This window comes from Sorghum bicolor, chromosome 10 (genome assembly GCF_000003195.3).
Source record: "Sorghum bicolor cultivar BTx623 chromosome 10, Sorghum_bicolor_NCBIv3, whole genome shotgun sequence".
Classification (NCBI taxonomy): Eukaryota; Viridiplantae; Streptophyta; class Magnoliopsida; order Poales; family Poaceae; genus Sorghum; species Sorghum bicolor.
In genome coordinates this window covers 19,551,450-19,559,114 of record NC_012879.2, presented here as the reverse complement: position 1 = coordinate 19,559,114, position 7,665 = coordinate 19,551,450, and positions in this window count along the sequence as shown.

The window sequence follows — 7,665 nt, the reverse complement described above, 5'->3', positions numbered from 1 at the left end:
TATTTTAGTTCATATGATTAGGAGTGTGGGATCACGAAGGTAGTACTATAAACAAAGATTAAAGGACTAAACATGCTGAATTAATTGGATTGGTTAATCTAGAGTTGTAAATCTTACATGTTTGTCTCTTTTACTCATGTGAATGCCAGAAATAAGGAGAAGCTTATAGAAGTGATAATCAAGTACCTTAAGATGTTACCTTTTGAAGAGTGATGGTACAGTATTACCTTATGGAAGCTTTCCTCTCTTAGCGGTTGTGCATCGTGTTTGTGGCACCCTCCATGGATCATCTCTTGTGAGCTATGCCTTCCTTGTGTAAATTGTTAAACTTCATGTGTCTCACTCTTTGTCTTCATGTGAGTTTATCTCAGGACTTCCCAGGTTGATATTGAAAGTTTTCCTGCAGGGGTTAGTCCAACAAAATATCCAATATCTACTATAGCATACTATCGGCTCAAAAATCAACCTAGACACCATATCTAATTTGATTTAGGAGGGCATTTTAACCTAAGCACCATGCTTAATTTAAAATCCCTTGGATGTAAGATCATCATTCCTAGCTAAGCACCATGCTTAATTAAGAGATAAATGAAACTACTCCAAACCTAGACATATACTAAAGCAAATAAAGGTGGTATGAGAGCATTTATAGAGATCTACTCAAGTGGAGATGTAGTAGTGTGATTAGTATTTAACAAATTGAGCATGTCTCAAAGGTAGGGACAACCAACATAGCAACATGGCAAAGGATGTTTTTATGTAAAGTACTCCCCCAAGCTTGAATTTTGCAAAATTCAAGTTTGGATGAATTTAATTTATTGTTGTATGATGATTGGTTGTACATACCTTGTGCTTGTCATTCATCCGATCTTCTTGCGCCAATCCTGGAAAGGTTAGTGACAGGAATACCCGAAGGAATTTTTTTACAATTATCCTTATATGCTCAATACACAAGGTAATGTTGCAAATAATTAAAAGCTCATGTTACGATCTGATCAGTGCTTGTTTTAGGACACTAAGCTTGTCCTTGGGAAACCATCAATTTATGTCGGCGAAGTGGTTCCCCCTCCAACGCTGACCTATATCAAGATCAACTCAACGAGATCTGCAAAATTTATTATAGACATATGCATCGACAACCGCCCTTTTAAAGATTTTATAAATAGAAAGGAAGTGGGGGTTGGAGATCTCGAATGTGGTGATGTTGGAGAGACCAATGGATTGTGAAGATGTTGCATAGGAGCATGGAGTAAATGAAGTGGCTTAGAGTGAAATCCATATGGTGTGGTGAAAATGGTAAGGTGAGTGTGGTATAAAAGGAAAAGAAAAAGGATACACGGACGACTTGGTTCGAAACTAGCACAGCTACCGTTTCCCGGCAACGGCGCCAGAAAGCTTGTTGGGTATTTTAAAAGCAAACAGAAAAATCCGCAAGCGCAGGGATACCGATGTAGCTTTCACCCGGGAGTATTCCAGAGTATCGATTTTCCACAGGGAACGTGAGTGTACTAATTAAGATCCAAGATCGCCCAAGGATAACTATATAATTGTTTTTGGTGGGAAGAGAGGAAGTTTCCTGAGAGTTCTCTAGTTGATCTAAGAATCAAGAATTAACTCAAGATTATCTATTTCGGGACATCAGAACACTAACCACAGAAAGAGATGAGAAGGGGGCTAGGAAGCTCTGACTACGGTCCTACAAACACCGATCCGAACGAGGTGGAATACGTCGACCGTTAGGGCGGTCACTACCCTAAGACTACCACAGCAATCCGCAGGATTGGGTGCAATTCCAGGTAATTGCAAGACAAAACACCACATCTAATCTATTAATTACTACTCTAGCGTTATAAATACTAGAGCACTTGATGCAAGCGGGAATCCAATAAATAACTTGAATATAAATAAAAGTAATTAAAGAACTCAGGAATTATGAATTGAAAAACCTGGAGAACGATGAAGAACGAACCAGTTGCTGCAAAAGTACAATGTTGAGGAAGATCCGACAGATCCGGCTCCTCCTCCGCTCTCCTCTTCTCTCTCCCTATTTTCTTGATTACAACTAGAACTAACTAGAACTAGAACTAGAGGAACTAGAACTAGAACTAGATGAACTAGAACTAGATCTAGATGAACTAGAGGTAGAACTAGAAGAACTAGAGGGATTCTCTCTACTTGGATGAAGAATTGAAACCCTAGCTTTGATTCTGTAGAAGAGGTATGATCTCCAGGGGACAGGGGGGTCTGGTTTTATAGTCCCTTCAGATGAATCTGGGCCGTCGGATCAAACCGACATTGATCATGTGGTTTTTCTTGAAGTATTAGGTCGGTGGAGCATGATCCCCGAGCTTCACCCTGATTGGTCCAGGGGGGAGGGCGGGCGCCCAGTGCTCGGCCCCGTCACGTCTCCCGTTCGCTCCCGTGGCTTCTGGAGTCTTCTAGATGATAGAAAATTGCGCGGCACGTTAATATCACTATGTAAACCCGACGTGTGGGCCTTTCTTCCGTATTTCCTAATAACCCCCTGCAGAAATAGACAAACACCAAAACTCGTGGAATTCTATCGTCTAGGTGTTGGTTGCATTTGGATCCTTTTCCATGATTAGTTGACGATTAAATGTGAGCATTAAGGACCGTCAACAACGCCCTGGATCTGAGCAGTTGCCTTCGTCTTCGTCGAGAGCTGAGCCGCCGCCGTCATCTCCATCAGCGCCACCGCCATTTCATCTTCTTGCCCGCATCGTCGTCCAGCGCCGCCGTTCGATCTCCAACGCCGCCGCCGCCGTCTCCAGCGCCGGCCGCCACCATCTCCACCGATCGAACTCCGGCCGGCCATCTACATCCTCTACGTAAACTAAATCGATCTATATGAATGCCAACAGTTTATATATATATATAATTTGCAAAATGATGAATGAATGTATATTAGTTTTTAGTATTTTATATATATATATATATATATATATATAATCTGCAGAATGAATGAATGTGTATATTAGTTTTTAGTATAATATATATATATATAATCTGCAGAATGAATGTATATTAGTTTTTAGTATATTATATATATATATATATATATTATTTTTTAGTATATTAGTATAAGTGTAGGGTTGACCTGTTATAAATTATATTATGCTAATATATATTTGTAATATATTAATTTTATTCTTGTATTATTTTGTAGTATTATTTTTTAGTATATTATTTGTAGTTTTTAGTATATATTTGTAGTATATTATTCTTGTATTATTCTTGTATTATATTTTATTTTCTAGTGTTTTGTATATATTATTGTTTGTACTATTATTCTAGTATTATTTTTTAGTATATTATTCTAGTGTATTACTTGGCTTAAAAGATTCTAGTATTATTTTTAGAGCACTCCAACACTTTCATTTGTAGTAGTATATAAGTCTCTAATATATATTCTAGTAGTGTTTACCCAACAAATTTATTCTAGTAGTGTTTTGTATATATTATTGTTTGTACTATTATTCTAGTATTGTTTTTTAGTATATTATTCTAGTGTATTACTTGGCTTAAAAGATTCTAGTATCATTTTTAGAGCACTCCAACACTTTCATTTGTAGTAGTACTACTAGTAGTATATAAGTCTCTAATATATATTCTAGTAGTGTTTACCCACCAAATTTATTCTAGTAGTGTTTTGTATATATTATTGTTTGTAATATTATTCTAGTATTGTTTTTTTAGTATATTATTCTAGTGTATTACTTAGCTTAAAAGATTCTAGTATTATTTTTAGAGCACTCCAACACTTTCATTTGTAGTAGTACTAGTAGTAGTATATAAGTCTCTAATATATATTCTAATAGTGTTTACCCACCAAATTTATTCTAGTAGTGTTTTGTATATATTATTGTTTGTACTATTATTCTAGTATTGTTTTTAGTATATTATTCTAGTGTATTTCTTATCTTATATAGAATATATATATATATGTATGGTTGCAGACATAGAAATGGCTGACCGTCCTCATGATGATCCTGATTATATGGAAGATGTCATTCAAAATATGATCGACGACGGTAGTCAGTACTTCATTGATTGCCACGAGATCATGCAAGGCAATCCGACTAAGCAACAAGAGGGCAATGCCCCTGAGCAACAAGAGGGCAATGCGCCTGAGCAACAACTTATCGTGCAACAAGAAGAAAATACTGGCGAGGTATATAAATGTAAACATATATAATTAATGCATCTCTTACATTAGGTTTTAGACTTACTTGGTTATTAATTTAGTATTTTTGTTTCTATATCTACGTGTAGCCTTCTGGATCGACCTTTCCAGGGAGAAGCGTACCTCCACGAGGGCCAAAGAAGCCGTTGGAGGGCCGCTATGTAATCTCTCAGTTTGAGATAGCTACAGGCAGACCACTTGGTGAACATGCAAATAAATATGTTAGTCACTGTGGATATCTTGTGAGAGATCAAATACCGATTAGTGCTCGTGAATATAGAGAGAAGCGAGGTGCTCCTGAGATCAGTTTTGTCTTTGATCGTGAAAAGGAGTTAGTTTCAAAAGCCGTCACAGACGTTTTCACCTTCGACACCAACGATGAAGAGTTGAAGGTGCGCATTTATGACTGGACTATGAAGAAGATGGCAGTATTGTTCCAGAATTGGAAGAAGACTTTGTACAATAAATTTGTCAAGAAAAACGAGACTCCAAATTTCAACCTAAAGCAATATGTAAAGCTGAGGGCCTTCTGGGATGACTTCGTGCAGTACAAAACATCAGAAGAGGGCGAGGAACGTGCCATTAGAAACAAAGAGAATGCAAGTAAAAAGACATACCACCATCATATGGGATCAGGTGGTTATAAGAGTGCAGTTCCCAAGTGGGACCGAATGGAACATGAGATGCTTGCTAGGGGGGTCACACCCGAGACAACAGCAAAGAATTGGAGCGAGCGCTCCAAGCATTGGTTCTACGGTCATGGGGGAAGCGTGGACCCAGACACCGGGGCGCTAGTTTGGGGCCAAGAAATCTCTAGAGCAGCAGAGAGACTAGTTCGTGCACGAGAGGCGGTTCAGTCTGGTGAGTTCAGGCCTAACAGGGAGAAGGATGAACTCACCTATGCGCTTGAAAATCCTGAGCACGGTGGGCGTACGAGAGGCTATGGGGCAGTTCCGTGGCTGCAATCATTCCAAGCCGATCAAGATACCTACAGAAGCCGCCAGAGAAAGAAGGATGAGGAGGCAGAGCAGATCCGCCACCTGGAAGCTTTTGTTCTGCAGTCAGAAGAGCGCGAGAAAGCTCGTGAAGAATGGATGCAGACGGATATTCAAAGGCAAGTGCAAGCAGCACTTAGTCAAATGAAGAAAGGGCAAGGTACATCATAGCCTGAGGTCAACGTTAGCCCCCCCAGGCCAGTTGAAAAGCAGTTGCGCATCCACGGAAGTACCAACCACATAGGATGACACGAAGCTACACTTCCCCGTGGATGATGTCACAGAGGCTTTTACTACTTGTGAGCTGCATGTACCAGATGGGATTGCAACAAAAAAGGTGGCTATCGCTGTTGTCAACCCTATCGACCGAACGAGAACTCCAAAAATCCATAATCGACCAGTACCTGGTGGATATGCTAGCGTCTCGGTTGATAGGGTTGAGAAAGGTTGTGGCAATGTGCCTCTAGACATAGAAGGGGGAGACGAAGAGAAGACCTTAGGTGAAGCTGAGAAGACATTTATTTGTTGGCGCAAGCGCTTCATAATTATTCCTCAACATAGGTTTGTGTGTGATTTTACTTCTTATATTATTTATTATGTATTGAGATTAAAAAAAAGTTTGCTCACAAAACTTGTAATTGTTTTCTTTGCAGGGACTCCTCCAACCTAAGTCCAGTTCTCTAACCAGCGCAGCATAGTGCTGCGGGCGGTGACAATGCTGGATCTCCTCCAACACCTGCGGCGGCCATACCGACCCCGCCACCGCCTCTACCACGGTCTCCACCTCCTCCACCGAGGTCTCCAACTCCTCCACCGCGTTCTCCAACACTGAAAAGATCGACCCCACCACCTCCACCGCCTGCACTGCCCTCTCCAAAGAGTGCACGGTCGGTCCCCTCGCCTCCAAAGCGAGGTAGTCAGAAGCGGTCCGCCTAAGAACGACCGAAGTCATCGGTCCCACCTCCAAAGAAGGCTGCCTCAGCAAAGAGAGCTAAGACACCAGAAAAATTATCTTAGAAAAGAGTGAGAGATAGGTAATTGCTGCATCCAAAGCTGAGGTGAAACAATTTTTGATAAATGAACGGAGGATAGAAAAAAGCGGCTAAACCCAGAAAAGCCGTACTTTTATGTAAAGCCATCGGAACTGAGGCAGAAGGTGGCGGACCAGTAAAAGAAGCAACGCGAAGCTCAGAAAAAGCCAGCACTTTCAGATTATGAGCGGTCTCTGGTCAAGTCTTTACAGCCTAGGAAGAGAGTAGGAAAGGGGGTCCCACAGCTCGGAGAAGTATCAAAACCGGTGCCCCCTTTGATTGTGCCAAATCAATACGGCTCAAATGAAGACTTGATGCCAAAGAAATCCTTAGTGTTGTCTGAGCTAGACTCGCTTGAGCGTTACTTTGGACAGAGCGGTTTAAATATGGAAGAAATTACCGTCATTCTTGGATGCTAAACATTTGAAAAAGCTGAGGCAGTTGATCAATGGAGGGTAAGATATGAACCGGGCAGGAGTCTATTCGACCCTCAGCGTTTACATGAGCTCGGCACACAAATGTTTGCAATAAACAAATGGTGCATTGAGGTGTCTAAAAGGGGAGAGAATTGGATTTATGTTCGTATTAGACAACATCACTACTTCCGTGGAGATGACCTCATATACGTGCAGTTCGAAGAATTGCACCAATTATGTCACCTCGACGCTCTCGACAAATCTCTTGTCAGCTGCTTTTGTCTGTAAGTATTTTTTTTCTTTTTATTATACTTCTAACTTCTTTAATTACATGTATATAATCCTTACACACTTAGAATTTGTATGTATATATGCAGGCACCAAATGAGAGAGCTCAGAATGAGAAATGACAATAGTATTGGGTTCGTTGACCCTTATATTGTTTTCAAGGCTCCATAGGCAGTGTGGACAGCAGCTCATGAGACAGAAGTATGCACCAATCTTATGAGGTTCTTTGTGAACCAAAAAGAAAAACAAAAAATACTCTTCCCCTTCAACTTCGAGTGAGTTATATAGTTATTAAGTGCATGCATATTTTATTTTACTTATTATTACTCGAGACAAGTTTTATAGTTATATATAGGCCTGACTATATATATGTGTAAACAACTTTCACTGGATACTCATCGTCATTGAAATTCCCAAGAACCGGTTGATAATCTTTGACTCAATGAGAAAACCACAAGAAAATTATCAACAAATAGTAAACATTATTCAAAGGTACGTAATGTCGATCTCAGCTAGAAAAATATCATAATATGACTCTATAATTATTAGTTCACGATCCACAATGGCTGTGTGTCGGGTTTGGGAAAGATTCATTGACCGTGAACATCTCAGTGGATGTAAAGCGCCACTTAACATAATACATCCACAAGTAAGTTCTACTAGCTAGCAAACTTTCGCTAACTTTTAGCCTTCTTATTGTCGCGTGAATATTATATATATATATATATATA